Genomic DNA, 18,114 nt, shown 5'->3' on the forward strand with positions numbered 1-18,114 from the left:
TTAATTGTTTAATTTGTTGTTCCAGTCCCTTGGAAGGATTACAGCTTTGATGTCGCCTTGAGCGCGCACTCACTGTCTGAGTCCCGGAAGTGAGTTCCTTACAGACGTCCTTTCCTGTAAGGTGATGTTTTTGTGTACTGTTTTGTATATTTTTTTGTACCCTGCGAGCAATCTCTTTTATCGCTTCAGTGTCAAGACTGGCAGATTTTCTACAGTTTTATTACTGCCGTCCACGTTGTTTTTGTCGGCTGTAGCGAGGTGTTGTTTCCTTATGTTTTGACTGTTTTGGTATTTCTTTTGGGTATTGGTATTTCTTCATTTCTGTTACATTTGTCTTTACCATGGCTTCCATCGAGGAACTTAAGAAGCAGGCTGTGGCATTAGGCTTCTCGGGAACAGACGTTGGACAATATGTCATCCAGATGCAGGCCTACGAGCTGGAAGAACGAGCCGCGGAGCGACAAGATCGGAAAGAAAAAGAAGAAGCGGAGCGACAAGAACGGAAAGAAGAAGCGGAGCGACAAGAACGGAAAGAAGAAGCGGAGCGACAGGAAAGGTTAGAACTTGCTCGACTTACAGCTGAAACTGAGCGAATGCGTCTGTCCGCGCAAAGTAACCCTGCCACTCTCGCCATCCCTGAGGCAACTGCTCGTCCCAAGTTACCAGCATACCAGGACGGAGAGGATATAGCTACCTATCTCACTCGCTTTGAGAGAGTAGCGGAACTATTACAGCTCGACCAGGATACGTATGCTGTCAGGTTGGGGTGTCTGTTGACAGGAAAAGCAGCAGAGTTGTACGTCTCTTTTTCTCCTGAGATTGCCAGTGATTACGACGCGCTGAAAATGTCCTTGCTGGCAGGATTCAAGAAGACTTCAGACGGATATCGCCTCGATTTCCGCTCTTCCAAGATTAGAGACGGGGAAAATTATACTCAGTTTGCTGTTCACTTACCCCGTCTATTCCAGAGCTGGTTGGAGGCTTCTAAGGTTCCGGCAGATTTTGATTCCTTGAAGAAATTCATGGTACTGGACCAGTTCTTGGCTTCTTTGAGTCCTGACCTCCGCACTTTTATCAAAGAGCACAGACCCTCGTCACTCGACAGCGCAGTCCAGCTAGCTGATGATTGGACCACGGTACACTGCTCCAGTCGATCCTCGGCCAAACCTGCTCCCCGACCCTTGAAGCCCACGTCGAAGACGTCACCACCAGCTCGCACGTCATCCACACCGACTACTTCCTCCACCATCAAGTGTCATGATTGTGGTGAGTTAGGCCACATTAGGCCCCGGTGTCCCAAGAATCCACGGTCCTTGAAAGAGAGTCCTCCATCTCAACCTTTGACGGTAAGATTTTGCCTCTCTGAGCACTGTGTTCCTCGACCCCTTGTTGCCGGTACTGTTAATGGATCTTGGACCTCTTCCATCTTTAGGGATTCTGGGTGTACCTGCATTGCCGTGGCCGACGAAGTTCTCCCTGATGCCGACCTCACCAACTGCCGCCGGTGTCAAGTGGTCGACTACCTGGGGCGGGATGACACCTTCCCTGTTCTCCACTGTTACGTCAGTTGTCCCTACTTTGAAGGCTGGACTGACGTAGTCCGGGCTCCCATCAAGTTTGCCAGCGTCTTGATTGGCGATGTCCCTGGGGTACGGGTCCCTAAGGAGCCATACCCTGCCTTCGACTACGGTCCTCGGCCTCCTGCTTCTGAACCCGCCATACTTCCCTCATCTTCCAACGTTATTACACCTCCTGCCCAGAGCTTTGCCAAGTCAGCCCCTGTATATCCTAACTTTCATCGACTTTTCCACAGGCTTCCCTGAGGCCCTGCCACTAAAGGATGTCGACTCTATCTCAGTTGCTGAAGCTCTTCTCACCATCTTCTCCAGAGTCGGCATCCCTCGTGAAGTTCTGTCTGATCGTGGGATCCAATTCACTTCAGCCCTGATGCAAGAACTACATCGACTACTGGGGGTCAAGCCGATCTTTACTACGCCTTACCACCCCAGTGGCAACGGTCGCATTGAAAGGCTGCACGGTCCCCTGAAAGCCATCCTGAAGAAGCTCTGCAACGAGAAACCACGTGAGTGGCAAAGGTATTTAACACCTACTCTGTTTGCCCTCCGAGAAACTCCCAGTGACAGGACAGGATTCTCGCCCTTCGAGCTGCTCTATGGTCGCAGCGTCCGTGGTCCTCTCTCAGTGTTGCGCGACCTTTGGGAGGACAAGACCCTTCAACAGGAAGAACGAACCAGCTTCCAGTACGTTCTGGAGCTATGGGATAAATTGGAGGAATGGAGCAAGATCGCCGCCCAGAACGCTGAAGTCAGCCGCCGCCTCTACAAGACTTATTTTGACCTAAAGTTTCAAGGTAGGAGTTTTAACCCAGGAGACGAGGTCCTCGTTCATCTGCCCAGCGACACCAGCAAGCTCCTTGTGTCCTGGAAGGGCCCCTACCGGATCCTACAGAAAAGGGGTAAAGTAGACTTCCTCGTTGATCTTCCCCAATACCTAAAGTCTTCCACGTCAACATCCTGAAAAAGTACCATCGCAGGGCCCAAGTTCAGTGTATACAGGTCCTGGATGAAGTTGCCACCCTAGAAGTACTATCGGCGCCTGGGAAAAATGGACCCGCAGTCATCGAGGAGCAAGTTTCTAACGAAGTTTTTCAGCTCCCGACGACACAGAGTTCCTTAGAGGTCCCTGCTACCGGAAAGCTTCAGATAGGAGAATCCCTCACCTGGGACCAGAACGCCAACATTGAAGATCTCCTCAGAGAATTTGCTGATGTCTTTTCAGATGTTCCAGGTCACTGCACTGCCCTAGAACACGACATCACTCTCACCACGACCGACCGAGTCCAAACTAAGGCTTATCCCGTCCCCGTTCATCTTCAGCCATCTTTCAGACAAGAAGTCGAGGCTCTCTTCCAGCAAGGAATCATCCAACGCTCGTCCTCTCCTCACTGTTCTCCTGTTGTGCTGGACTGGCATAGCTGGGCGTTATCGCGATAAGTTATCGCGATACTTTATCGCTGATAACAAAATCGGGTTATCGGCCATCCGCTACTTATTTAAATATATATCGGTATCTTCGTTACTTTTGTAACCAAACTAGCGATAATCGCTACTTTTTTCCGCCTCAGAAAAAAAATAAACGTTGTTTCCTCCCTACTGCGCATGCGTGGCCCGGGCGCCCGGTGTTGTATGAAAAAACTTCGGGGTATGAAATATCTTCGGTGAAGAGATTTCATACTTAGATCATCAACATCAAAACACAAGGTTATTTCTTATGTTAGACTCAAAAATCAATATATCGAAGTGAAAAATCTTTTAACTTTGCCCCCAAAATGATTATTCACTGCCTCAAATTTGATATTCCATATTCGTTTGTGAGCATGCCATGGTATTGAAGGCACCCGGTGTTGTGATATTTGGTGTCCCATCGTCAAAAGCTGGCGCTTTTGTTTACAAACACTGGTATCTCGTGAACTGCGCATGTTCTGGTCTGAGCATACGCAGTTCACATGAGACCAGTGTTTGTAAAAAAAGTCAAAATAAAACATAAACAAAGCCAAATAACACAACACCGGTTCAGGCGTTTCTAGTATTACCATTCATAAAGTTTTGTTGGTAAGAGAACCGGGTAGGACACGAATTAATGGGTTTAAACTGAATAAATTCAGATTCAACAGGGACACAGGCAAAAATTGGTTTACAAACAGGGTGGTGGATGAGTGGAATAGGCTTAGCAGTCACGTGGTGAATGCCAATACAATTGTCACATTCAAAAATAGACTAGATAAATTCATGGACAGCGATATTAGGTGGGGTTAGATACACGGGAGCTTAGGGTCAAAGGAGCTGCCTCTACAGAATGGACATCAACTTGTTAGAATCAGTTCAGAAGAGGATGACCAAGATGATTCAGGGGCTGAGGAACCTCCCATATCAAAATAAGCTGAAACATCTAAACTTACATTCACTAGAGAGCCGAAGAGTGCGGAGAGATATGATAGAAGTATTCAAATGGGTCAAGGGTTACAACAAAGGCGATATAAGTAAAGTACTGAGAATTAGCCAGCAGGATAGAACTCACAGTAATGGATTTAAATTAGAAAAGTATAGATTTAGGAGAGATATAGGCAAGCATTGGTTTAGTAATAGGGTGGTGGGTGAATGGAATAGACTCACCAATCACAAAGATAGTGCAGGGACGATAGCTTGTTTTAAGGGTAGACTGGATAGCTACGTGGACGAGCACGACAGGTGGCAGTGAGGTGTGGGTGCAGTAGGGTGACGGGGTACTGGATGCGTGCCTAGTACCGCCGGTAAAACGAGGATCAAGCCTCTACCTGTAACCCCTGTAACTACACCTCACCCATCGTGATTGGTGGGGGGGATTTTGGAGCTGCCCTGTGTAGGCCACCCGGCCTCTTGCAGTTTCCCTATGTTCTTATGTTCTTATATGTAGGCTACGTGTCAACGTGTGGTTTTCAGGTTTTGTAAGTTTTCTAAAATACAGATATGAAAAGTTGAATTCATCTATGTTTTTTTCATTTGAAATATCAATATAGTGTCGTTTTCGCCTATCGGACTTATCGCTAGCTAGTATCGGAATTGTTGATTTATATCGGGTATCGGCTATCGGTTATCGCCTATATATATATATATATATATATATATATATATATATATATATATATATATATATATATATATATATATATATATATATATATATATATATTTTTTTTTTTACGTCGCTGCCTGTTGCGCCGGTAGGCATCTTCCTGGTGGGGCCTGATGGTCGGCCCAAGGCTTCTTCCAGGTGGGGCCTCATGGTCGGCCCAGCCAGTTCTAGCGCAGGCGAGTGTTTATAGTGGTGCCATCTTGCATTGGCTCATGCTGCCCCCCGGAACTCGTTCTTGATTCGCTTGGACGGCTTCCTCTAGAGTCCGGGTTGATGGGTGGTCTTCAGGACAGCATGTGGGTAGTTTTAAGCCACTTGGCGGTGACTGAAAAATCCGAGTGGTAGCGTGGGGATTCGAACCCGCGTCGTCCATCACGCGGTGAATGTGAGCCCAGTACGCTACCAGTTCGGCCACCACCTACCCCAGTGTGTCTCCAGTTAACGAATATCGGTTATCGACGATAAGGTTTTCCATTATCAGTTATCAGTTATCGGGAATAAGGTTTTCTGTCATCGTGCCCAGCTATGTGGACTGGACCATGCATCTAGAAGCTCTTCGAGGAGTCCTGGAACGGTTGAGGGAACATCATCTCACCGTCAAGCCATCCAAGTGTCGTTTCGGAGTCCCCTCCATTCGTTACCTTGGATTCATCGTCGACGGGACGTATCTTCAACCTCAGCATGACAAGACCGATGCCATCACCATCATGCTTCCACCTAACACCAAGAAACTTCTCAAAGCCTTCCTTGGGAATGTGTCATTTTACCTCATGTGTATCCCGCAGGCAGCTAAATACACCGGCCCTTTGTCAGACTTGCTCAAGAAGAATGTTCCCGAACCGTTGGCTTGGAGTGAAGACTTGCTGGTGCGGTTCAAACACCTCAAGGATAAGTTGGTCTCGCCACCAGTGCTTCGTCTGCCGAACCCGGATCTGATCTTCGTTCTGAGGACCGATGCCTCCAGCCGCTGGATTGGAGCAATCCTTATGCAGTACTACAGCGACTGTCCACATCCCGTCGCCTATGGCAGTCGGAAGTTACTCGACCGTGAAACAAGGTACTCCACGATTGAACGAGAGTGCCTCGCAGTCATCTTCGCCATCAACAGGTTTGACTTCTACCTACGCGGTAAGGAGTTTATTTTAGAGGTAGATCACAAGCCTCTTTTGTACCTGTCAACATTCAAAGGAAAGAATGATAGACTGCTTCGTTGGGCTTTGTCTCTTCAAGCCTACAAGTTCAGAGTCGTTCAAGTGGCAGGCAAAGATAATTTGGGTGCTGACCTACTGAGCAGGTCTTGTTAACTTTTGGTGTAATCTACTTCCAGCAGATTCTTGTTTGGGGGGCCGTGTGAGGGGTAACTACGCCCTGCCGGCCTTGTTAAGTTTGCCGGCCTCGTTCCGCCCTGGCTCCTCCTACTTCCGAGCCGACGTCATAGCCCGGCTAGCGGGCTAAGGCAGACTCCAGTTCACCACCACAGAGTGCACACCTCGCCTTCTCAACCTCACGCTGGTCCTTCGTCTCACTGGGAAAGCTGCGTGTCTGGGCTCCTTGCTGCTTCTCCCCTGGCTGTACCGCCCGACCAAGTCACCACTGCTGTCTCCCACTGCACTCCAGCCTATGGACTTCACTTCCCTGGCCTTTAGCTGAGAGGATTACAACCGGTGCACCCAACCCCGGTGACTCAGCAGGCCAACCCCTTTTGCACACTACAGTGGTTTGATTACTTTGTGGTCATTTTGTTGTCTTTGTTTGTGTTAATACACTCACCCTTATTTTGTGCTGTTTTCCTCTCCAAAGGGCTATTAGGGCATTCCTGGCTATTACATCTTAATATTGAGGGCGAGAGATCGTGGCCTCCCGTTTTCCCTCACAGTCTACAATTTCCTCTGATCCACCTTTCGCTACATTGTTTGTTCCTACCACGTGGACAAACATTGTCTCCTCTGAGGTAGTAGCGACTAAGTCGTCAATCTTCTCAGCTACGTCCTCAATTCTGGTTCCTGGGAAAACAACATGGCGACGCCTCGCTCCCTTCCTACAAAACTCACGGTCCTGCTGTCTAACTAAGCTGTCCCCGACAAGAACGATGCTAGGATCATTCTCAACTTGGTCTCCTAACACCTGAAACCTGTTTCTCGTCACGACCCCACTGTAACTAACATCTACTGCTACAGCCTTTCCCCCTTTTTTAACAGGCTGGAATGAATCTAATGTATCTACCATCTTCTCTACCTCACCCACTCTATCCTCCAATCTCTCTACCTTTTCAACAACCTTGAAATCTCCCTCCCCGACACTCGCACCGTCTAAACCTAGCACCCCCTCCAGAAACTGTAATTTACTATCTAACGCTTCTAACTTAACACTTACCTTGTGTTCAGTTTCACAGAAGAAACACACAATATACTCATCGTTCTCCTTGTTGAGGAAGTCCTTCGTGAACTCCCTTCTGCAAAAGTGGCACGCATAACGAATGGTGTAGGGCATCGTAACATGACTGCGACACCTGGTAGGAGTGAAGAGCGATACACCTCTGTTCAGCAAGGCAGCTGAGAGGTGAGTGTGAGGAGGAGGAAGAGGAGGAGGACGATGAGTGGGAGAAGGAGAGAGAGGAGGGCGATGACGTCGAAGGGGAAGGGGGAGAGAAGGAGGTGGCGGAGGAGGTGGTGGGGGAGGAGGGGGAAGAGGGGGGGAGGAGGAGGGGACAGGGAGGGAAACATGGAAACATGGAGATGCAGGCAACATAAAGCCTATTGGCTCATTACGAGGTCGCCCGCTTGGGTGATTTAATCTGCTCGACTGCCACTTGGGGGTTTAGGAGCAGATGGAAGCACCTCGATATTGGGGAGCAGATGAAAGCACCTCGATATTGAGGAGCAGATGAAAGCACCTCGGTACTGAGGAGCAGATGAAAGCACCTCGTTATTCAGTTTACTCCCGACGCAGCGAAATGACGGTCGATTCTATATTTGAAGGAGTTGATGTTATTCGCATTTACTACTTCTGAGGGAAGATTGTTCCAGCGGCGGATGACTCGGTTTGAAAAGAAACTCCTTTCAATGTCTGTGTTACATCGACTCGACTGAATGAGTAAACCGTTATTTCTAGTTCTTGGGTTGGTTTGCAGTTCAAAGAATTTGGAGTAATCGACGTTATTGAACTTTTTTCTGGTACTTGAAGACTTAAATAATATCCCCTCGTAGGCGTCTTTTTTTCCAATGTAAAGAGATTGAGTCGCTTGAGTCGTTCCTCGTACGGTTGAGCCCTTAAGGTTGGAATCATCTTTGTGGCGCGTCGTTGAATCCTTTCCAGTAAAGCAATGTCTTTTCTGTAATTAGGAGACCAGAACTGTACTCGGTGTACTGCATACTCAAGGTGCGGTCTTACCGTGGAATTATACAAGGATAGCATCACGTCTGGTGTTTTACATTCGAAGTTCCTCGCTATGAACCCGAGCATAGTGTTGGCTTTGTTGTATGCTTTTTAAAAGTTATTCGCGTGTTTCAGGTCACTGCTGATAGTGACTCCAAGATCCTTTTCCTCCTGCATCGCCTGCAGAGGTTTCCCATTCATGATGTATGTGTGGTTACTATTTTGGGACCCAATGTGCATGACTTTGCATTTGTCAACATTAAAAGACATTTGCCATTTTTCCGACCATTCGATAATGTGATTGAGGTCTTTCTGAATGATTTCGCAGTTGGATTTTGTGAGGGCCTTTCCACCCACCTTGGTGTCATCAACAAATTTCGATATTGTGGATTTCAGTCCTGATTCTAGGTCGTTGATATATATGATAAAGAGGATGGGTCCCAGCACAGACCCTTGAGGCACTCCACTAGTGACTGGAAGCCAATCGGAAGGCTGTCCGTTGAGTAGTACTAGTTTTTTTTTCTGTCGGTGAGCCAATCTCTTATCCACAATGCCCGCCGAGTGCAGTTTCTTAAGGAGTCGCTCGTGCGGTACCTTGTCGAAGGCTTTCTGAAAGTCCAGGTATATAACATCACTGGGGATGTGGGCATCCCGGTACTTATATATATCTTGGAAGAAGTCTAATAAATTCGTTAGGCAGGAGCGCTTGTTTCTGAAGCCATGCTGGGTGTTGGAGATTATATTATTGTCTTCTAGAAACTTAACAAGTTTGTCTCTAATAATATTTTCGAGTATTTTTCCTGCCACTGATGTCAAACTTATGGGCCTGTAGTTTAATGCAACGCTTTTGTCTCCTTTTTTTGAAAATCGGTGTTACGTTCGCCATCTTCCAGTCTTCCGGGACCCTGTTCAGTTGAACTGACCGGTTGAATATGTTAGTGAGTGGCTGAAGTATTTGTTGTTTAAGCTCTTTAAATAACCGCGGGGACAAAGTGTCAGGTCCCGTTGACTTATTCGTGTCGAGTTTGTCCAAGTACTTTTTTACTTCTTGGTCGCATATTGAGTCAATTTCCAGGGGCGTGATCTCACTCGGCGGGTCAGGGCCCTCGGGAATGGTTTCGATGTCCTCGACTGTGAATACGGATGCGAAGTTACCGTTGAGGATTCTGGCCATCTGTTTACTGTCCTGAGTTACAGATCTAGTCTCGTCTGTCAGGGGACCAATATTGGATTTTACTTTCTCTTTCGATCTTATGTACGTGAAGAATTTCTTGGAGCTAGTTTTGATTTCGCGCTATTTGCTGTTCATAGTTGCGTTTGCTACTCCGAATGAGGCTGCGACAAGCCCTGAGGCCGTTGTGGTACTGTGTGCGGGCTTCGGCCGTGGCATTCTCTTTCATCAAATTATATTTCCTTTTTTTTAGGTTTACTGCCCTTTTTATTTCTCTGGTCATCCACGGTGGATCTACGGCCTCATTTACGCGCCTGGATTTCGTAGGCACTGTAGCCTTCTCTACCTGCAACAGCTTATCTTTGAAGACGTTCCACGCATTGCCGATTGTATTGTCGGTGATGTCAAGTTGGTCCCAGGTCGTAGGGGGAAGCAGCGCACGGGCTAAGTTGAAATTTCCATTTTTTGTAATCTGGTATCACTGACGGATTATCTACGAGTTTGTGACATATGTTGACATTAAAACGGATTAAGTGGTGATTGCAACTATTAAGTTTCTCAACAACGTACAGTCGTGAATGAGGTCGGGGTCGCTTACTAATACCAGATCCAGCAGATTGTTTTCTCTTGTTGGTTGAGTTACAACTTGAGTGAGGAACGAATCCTCCACCATTTCTATAAGTCTGTTACCCTCTTGATCTCCAGTCATCAGTCCCAAGTCAATGTTAGGGCAATTAAAGTCCCCAATTTTTATTGCTTCCTTGCTTTGTGTTAGAGAGTGAATCTCTTCGTAGAGGGCAGTGTCATCGGCTGCCTGTTGTTTTGGAGGAGGGTGAGGAGGAGTAGGAGGAGGAGGAGGAGGCGGGGGAGGTAGCGGTAGCAGAGGAGGGGGGAGGTGATGTGGTGTAGGACAAGGAGAGAGAATGCGAGGAAGAGCAGGAAGAGACGGAAGGGAGGGAAGAGGTGGAGGAAAGGGGAGAGGGGGGTGATGAATGAGAGTCCGCGGCGGCAGAAGGGAAGAGAAGTATTACGGGTGAGGAGAGGGGAGATGGCGGATGAGGAGAGGGGAGAGGGGAGGAAAGGAAAGAAGCGGCTGAAGGAGTGGAGGGGAAGAGGGAGATGCAGGAGGAGGGAGAAGTGAAAGAAGAAGGCACTAGCGAGGAAGGGGAGGCAGGGTGGATAAGGGAGGCGTAGTCTGCTGCTGTATGAGGAGAAGCAGGGGTGGAAGGAAGGGGAGATAAGGTACCCCCGCAAGTAGATGAGCAGGAACACCCGTGACACGCTGTGACTCGCTCCGTCAAATATTTATTGTCCCGTGTTAACGAGTGGATCGTGGATTCCAGGTGCTTGATTTTTCTTTCATCTTGCCGTGCCTTGATGCAGAAACGGCAAGTCTCGCTTGTACCGTTGCTTGTCCTAAAGTACTGCGTAGCTTAGCGAAGGCCACAATTAAAACGTTTCAAATTTGAGGGCATATTGGCTGACCCTTCCGCGGAGCGTATAGAAACAAAGGGTCCCAGGTGAAACAAAGGGTCCCAGAGGAATATAGCCGGCGAGCGGGGTGTCTTCTGGTGGCCTGGAACTTTCCGTTTATCAAGGAAAATTACAACCTGAAAGAGTTTCTAATATAAACACTTCCTGGAAAATGAATAGGAAAAAAATACGTGTAGAACGTTTAGAAGGAGCTTGCGTGCACCACTGTGAAGTTGTGAGATGTATGGGGTTAGTACAGCGAAGGAAAGCAGGTGTGTAAGGGTGAGGGTGATGGAATGGAATGTATCAGAAGTAACACTTAGCAGAGCAAAGTGTTGGATAGTAGTAGTTGTTGTTCAATCACAGCAGCAGCACTACAGCAACAGAACAGCCTCAGGAACCGCTGGGTAGCAGATAAGGAGAGCCAAAGCGTCGAAACACTAAGACAGGGTGACACACGTGTACCCCCGAGGCTGGGGCAGGGTCAACTCTGATCTACCATCCTGGTAACAGGCATTACCATCGCCTCAATCCGCTTTCACATTCGTTGTTTTCGTGGTATCGGCGACTACCAGCGTGGTGACGATCATGACAAGACGAATGCGCATGATTCGGCAGTGTTGGTGTGCCGGAGCGGCGGGAAATGTCAACATGACATCAGCTGAGCGGAGGATTATGAAGAAGTAATATGAAAAATAAACGTACAAAAAGTAGGCGGTGGCTGAGTGGTAGCGTGCGGGCTCCACATTCACTGCGTGCTGGACGACTCGGGTTCGAATCCCCACACTACCACCTGGGATTTTTCAGAACCCGCCGAGTGGCCTAAGACTACCCACATGCTGTCCTGAAGATCACCCATCAAACCGGACTCTAGAGGAAACCGTCCAAGTGAATCAAGAAGGAGTTCCGGGGGGCAGCATGAGCCAAGAAAAGATGGCATCACTATAAAAATTGCCTGCGCCATGACGGGCTGGGACCGACTACCATCCAGGCCCCTCAAGAAAGCCTACCGGCGCTATAGGCTGACACGTAAAAAAAAATAATAATAAATAAATAGATAAATAAAACGTGAAGAATAAATGTAAAGAGTAACTGTGAAGAATAAATATGATGAAAAAATGTGGATCGTCTCGCTGATACACCTCTCAAATCTGCTGATAGCCTAATATTTCCTAGGTGGAAAAGGTGAAATAATGGCGAGAAGTATTAATTATTAAAGTTCTCTTATATTGGCAGATGTCAGCAAGACAGACTCTTTACCTATATCAATTACATTTATTCATTATTCACACTTATTTATCAGACTTCATATTTCTTATTTATTTAATAGGGCTGATTTTGTTATATATATATATATATATATATATATATATATATATATATATATATATATATATATATATATATATATATATATATATATATATATATATATATATATATTAGGCTAACTAGAATAATACGAGTTTGACAAAGAAGGCATAACAGGTGAATAATGGTGACAGGTATTAAAGTCCTCCCTTCTTCTTTGTTGTGTACTTTCGCAACAATAAACCATCAATCAATCAAATTGAAATTTTCAGCAGGACGTTTACTAGTCAGCAGGTGAAGTGAGTTCATGTCATTCAAATTCTTATTTTTTTTTTCTCATAGTACAATTGAAGCCGTGCAACGTGTTGCTGTATTGTTTAGTATATTTTCACACCTATTTAAAGAAATGATATAAGCTTTGGAGAGCAAGAATTTGTATTATTTACTACTTAATGTCATTGGTAAGCTCCATTGGGGAGCCCCCGCGGCTACCAGAGCTCCGTTACCAGAGGTTCTAATCTCTGGTACTGATGCAAACAAACAGCGCCGCAAAAGACGACTATGAAAGCGGCCCTTAGACACAAACGAACAAACTGGCAGACACAGACAGACAGGTACACATAAAAAAGACAGACAAAAACAATAAAAAAAAACTGTAGTAGAGAATAATAACAACAAAGAGGAAAAGGACAATATACAGTTTATTAAATAGATGATAAAAAAACAGACAAGCTAAAGAAAAAAAGAAACACGGATGAATGAGGAATGAAGGGCACTGCTTTCATTGTGTGGATAATTAGGGCGAAATGCAAGTATATTTAAGGACAAGGAACACACACATGCACACTTAACCTTAACATTTTTTGGGGGGGGAAATCAATGTGTGTGTGTGTGTGTGTGAGAGAGAGAGAGAGAGAGAGAGAGAGAGAGAGAGAGAGAGAGAGAGAGAGAGAGAGAGAGAGAGAGAGAGAGAAAAGTACCTTGCAAGTTCAAGGTGTGATGATGTACAGGTGAAGAAAGTGAAGCTAATGAAAGTGAAAAGAGAAATAACAGAAAAAAAAAGATAAAAAAATGTGAACTTTGCGCTATGTTGCGTTTTGTCCACTAAATCATAATTAGTACACACACACACACACACACACACACACACACACACACACACACACTAATTTCCCCGCATACCCCACCTCACACCAGCCCATCTTCCCCTACCCACCCAGCCCCCAACACACATGCAGGATAAAATGCCCCCCAACTAAGAGCAAGATTACGTTTAGATTGGACTACAAGGCGGGGCCATCCAAGGGTAATGAGGGGATCAGTTTGTGCCTAAAAATTACTTGTTATGGTAATGAGGCGTGTACAGGATGCCCGAGCTTAAAGAAAACGGATTGTGGACGATCACCAGGCCCCATCAAGAAAGCCTACCGACGCCATATAGGCCGAAACGTAAAAATAAAAAATAAAAAAAATAAAAAACTGGATGAGCCCCAACACAACACGCCACAAGGCGACACAAGAACACTACAACACCAGGGATCAACACAACACTAACTCGTGTATGTCTACCAGCTATCGAAACTGCTGCTGCTGCCAATAACACCACCACCACCACCGCCCTCCCGATGACCATATCATCACCACCTCCACCACCTACCCTCCCTACCGCCACACCCATCACCCACCATCAAAACAACCACCAAAACTACACTCACCACCTACCCTCTCTATCAGCACACCCACCACCCACCATCAAAACAATCACCACCACCAACTCCGCCACCTACCCTCCCTACCACCACACCCCCTAGCCACCATCAAAACCACCACCACCACCACTCCCATCACCTACCCTCCCTACCACCACACCCACCACCACCGCAACACCACCACCACCAGCCTCATTAAGAACACAGGCCGGCCACTCCTCGTGTAGGCGACGGCGCCCCGCAGTAATTAGACGCGAGAGCCAAGTTTCCATTAACTACTAAGGGACATTGTCTGGACGGCTCCTGCTCTTGCTCTTGTTACGTCTGATGCTTCCTACCTGTCCCTGCTAACGTCCAGCCCCATACACCCGCCTGCTGGCCATCCCTCCCCCTTTATTCCCATTTAACCTTGGCCCCACTCCCCCAACCATCTATAAATAGTCCCACTCGACCTTCCCACCTTGCCTATCTCCCAAATGTCTAACCATCTCCACCGGCCCAGCAATAACCATCACCCCATTTATCTCCGTAACACCCATTAATCTCCACCTTCATCCCCCCTATACCTCTTCAACTCCCACTCCTATCCCAGCCTTCATCAAATATTCCCCACCCATTGTTATCTCCTAATTTACACTCATCTCCTTCAATAACCCCCTACAATATCTCCAATCCCCAGCCACCCTTCGCTAACTAGTCATCCACCTATCTGCCCTTCCAAATATCGCCGCCACCCTCCTCTTTCTCCGACTATTCCTCCCTATCTTACCCCCAGATCTCCTTATTCCCCTACCGTCTCATCCCTGACCTATTCTTATATCCCCAACTTCCCCATGTTCCCTGTCCTGCCCCCCGCCACCCCGCCCTCTCCTCGACGCCATTCCCACCGCCTCACGCGAAAACACGATTTCCACGCCCAATTTATTTATTTAATGACTTGTGTGAAATCATCCGGGATCAAACGATGTGTTTGTGTGTGTGTGTGTGTGTGTGTGTGTGTGTGTGTGTGTGTGTGCGCACACACACACACACACACACACACACACACACACACACACACACACACACACTTGAAAGCTTAACACCTGCATCAATATTTGTCTTCGTTCGCGGTTAAGTTTCAGTGATACTACAAAACTTACCTATCTATTAGCCAACCATTTGACCGACAGACATCCATGTTTCTTTTGACACCCTGAGGACCTAATAACGCGCTCCTCCACCACCTCTGCTCTTCTGCCTCCGTGAAAAATGACACCCTGATACTCCCCCCCTTCCCCCAAACACAAACACTATTCAGGCTGGAACGAACGAAGAAAGGGCAGGGGCTGAAGGAGGGGGGAGGGTACGAGGCAAGGGCAAAGCAGAGCCAGATGTGTATATAGGAGAGAAAGATACAAATGGAATTGTACAGCAGAAACAAGTAAAGTAAAGCTGAGGTAAAGTACCATGAATTTTGCAAGTTACCACATGGAGTGAGTGAGGAAGACAAACCGGGTAAAACTTTAAAATAAAATTTGCAAAATACGCATAAAAAGGTGATATCATTTTAATTTTAACCCACAATACTCAAAATACGTATACCGTGCCCCTGTGCATAAAACGAGAGAAACAAGGACAACATTATCAGAGAGAACATAAACAACAACAACAACAAAAACAACAACAACGGTATACACCATCTCACAGGTATTATCCATCACTTTGGGAACTCTTAAAAGATTACAAACAAAAGCCTTAACAATCCCCTTCCTATCGCGCTGTGTGTGTGTGTGTGTGTGTGTGTGTGTGTGTGTGTGTGTGTGTGTGTGTGTGTGTTCTTCAAGGGAGGCCGATGACGGTCACACTGCTCTTTGATTACTCACGGCATTGACAAAAAATCAACTATTATCTTCCTTTCATTCCTTACTTTCCCTTCCCTTCCCGTCCCTTTCCATCCCTTCACAAGTGACCTATCATCACGTCCTGGTCCTTACATATCACCAGCTTCCATTCTCTTTCCTTCTTTCCTTTACCTCACCTTAGTCCACCTGTTCTTCACTAATTCACTACATTATTCATTAATTTTCCTGTTCCTCATTTGTAAGTACCGCCCTTCTTTCTTCCGTCATTTACCTGTACCTCAGCGGTGGTTGAGTGGTTAGCGTGACGGCCCCGCGTTCAGGAGCTCCAGGAGGGACGCGGGTTCGAATCCTGGCCGCCGCACAGCTGAGGCCTGAACACCACACATCAACCTGGGCTCTAGATAACCTCTCCAAAGAGACGCTCAAAGATAAGTTCCGGGGGACAGGAAGAGCCAAAACAAGATAGTGCCAGTATAAACACTCGCCTGCGCCAGAACGGGCTGGGGCGACCATCAGGCCCCACCGGGAAGAAGCCTTGGGCCGAACATCAGGCCCCACCGGGAAGATGCCTACCGGCGCAATAGGCCGCGACGTAAAAAAAAAAAAAAAAAAAATCCCCATTCACTCATCCATCCCGACAGTCCCTCATACGTGATCAGGGCCCGTATCCTCACGAGCTATTAACTTTTACCCTTAATGTTACTATCAAAGTTAATAGTTTCAATTTATTAAGAGTAATAGCTATCCTCGTCAACTTTGAGTGTAAGTATTAGCAAATCCTGGCTCCTATTATCTTCTTCTTCTTCTTCTTCTTCTTCTTCTTTATGGCGGGCCCGTTGCTAAGGACGCCTCCGTGCAAAACGTAAACATCCGACATGAATTAAGTAAATATTTAAAAAGAAAAAGAAATAAAACATGTATAAATGTACAACAAAAACAAAATAAATGGCAAACACAAAAAAAAATATTGAGTTTTGTGGCAGATAGAAGCAGCCTCAAAGGCTGCTTTTACTTCGTCACTCGTCAATACCCTTATCTCCCCTCCTGCGTCACAACTTGCTCTGCTGAGATTACCGCACCATAACCACGTCATCTGCCCCAATGAGCACATCTACGGGCCGGAGAAACAGCGCAGAAAAGGAGTAAGTTTAATTGGTCGCCAGATGAAACGTTCTTCTTACATCAAATTCATGAAAAAAAGACGTATAATCAGAGGGTATTACGGGAGGAGTATCACCCCTGAGGATAAGAAGAGAGCGTGGACTGAAGTGGCAGAAGCTGTAACAAGGTTGGTAATCACATATTCATGGTTCAATTAGCTTACAAACTAACCTAACCTAATCAATTGGGTATTTTTTGCATAATAACACAACCAATGACCTTCCAAACAGAACATACCTTTTCATTCTTTATCTGAATAGTTTCATTATGACCATTTCTGCCACAACCCCCTCTCCCTCAACAACCTAACATAAATAAACCTAACCATGCCAAACCTGCCCTGTCCTACCTAACACATCCTAACTTAGCATGCCAGGTTTGTTGGGGGGGAAGAGGGGGTTGGTATAGATAGTTAAGACATATTTGCCCTTTTTTATTCTTTATTTTTTTTATTATTATTATTTTTGTTGGGGGGTGGGGGATGCTAGGCATGCCAGACTATGGACACTTTTACAAGTACTTTATGTCAAGACTATATGGGAATAGGTAGGTTTCGTGAGAATGGTAAAGTAAGATTAAAATAGTATATTTATAGCATTGGTCAAACAGATTATGGTGATATAATGTTAGATTGGACTGTACTCAAGATAATGAAATTAAGGTTAACGCTTTTATTTTTTTTGTTACATATTCACATATTCATGATTCAAGTAGCTTGCAAACTAACCTAACCTCGTCAAATGTGTATTTTTGTATACGAACATAACCACAGTTTCCAAACAGAACATACTTTTTCCTACTGCTCCACGTGAATAGCATCATCATGACCATTTCTGCTGCAACCCCCGCTCCCTGAACAATCTAACATAACTAAACCAACTCCTGCTAAACCTTTCCTACCTAACACGTCCTAGCCTAACATGGTAGGTCCTCAAGTTTGTTAGGGTGGAAAGGGGTTACTATAAGAGAGTCAAGTCATATTTACCTGTTATTTTATTTGTTCCTTATTTATATTTTTTTTTGGGGGGGTGGGTGGGTTGAGCATGCCAGACTCTCAACGCTTTTACAAGTATTTTATGTTATCGGAATAGGTAGATTTGATGAATGGCAAAGTAAGATTAAAACATTATTTTGATAGCATTGGTCAAACAGTTTATGGTGATATAATGTTATGTTAGAAGTACTCAAAAGAATGGAATTAAGATTAATGCTTTGAATTTTTTTGTATAGTTGTATTGTGTAATATCATCCTACTTAGAGAAAAGCATTTTAGAAAAGTAGGTAATGAAAAGTAGTATTTATGGCCATGTTCATAACAACTAAAAAGTTAATGTCTTATGATGCGTGTGAATAAAATACCGGTACTGATTTAGTTTTC

The 18,114-nt window shown here is 45.8% G+C and overlaps 1 long non-coding RNA gene across 1 annotated transcript; it reads left to right on the plus strand.

The window, feature by feature from the left end:
* The first annotated feature begins 5,651 nt into the window (after positions 1 to 5,651).
* LOC126991483 (uncharacterized) lies at positions 5,652 to 6,468 on the plus strand. Its single transcript, XR_007745559.1, has 2 exons — positions 5,652 to 5,749; positions 6,020 to 6,468. It is a non-coding gene; the product is annotated as an uncharacterized LOC126991483 (long non-coding RNA).
* The last annotated feature ends 11,646 nt before the right edge of the window (positions 6,469 to 18,114 follow it).

Source organism: Eriocheir sinensis, chromosome 7 (genome assembly GCF_024679095.1).
Source record: "Eriocheir sinensis breed Jianghai 21 chromosome 7, ASM2467909v1, whole genome shotgun sequence".
Lineage (NCBI taxonomy): Eukaryota > Metazoa > Arthropoda > Malacostraca > Decapoda > Varunidae > Eriocheir > Eriocheir sinensis.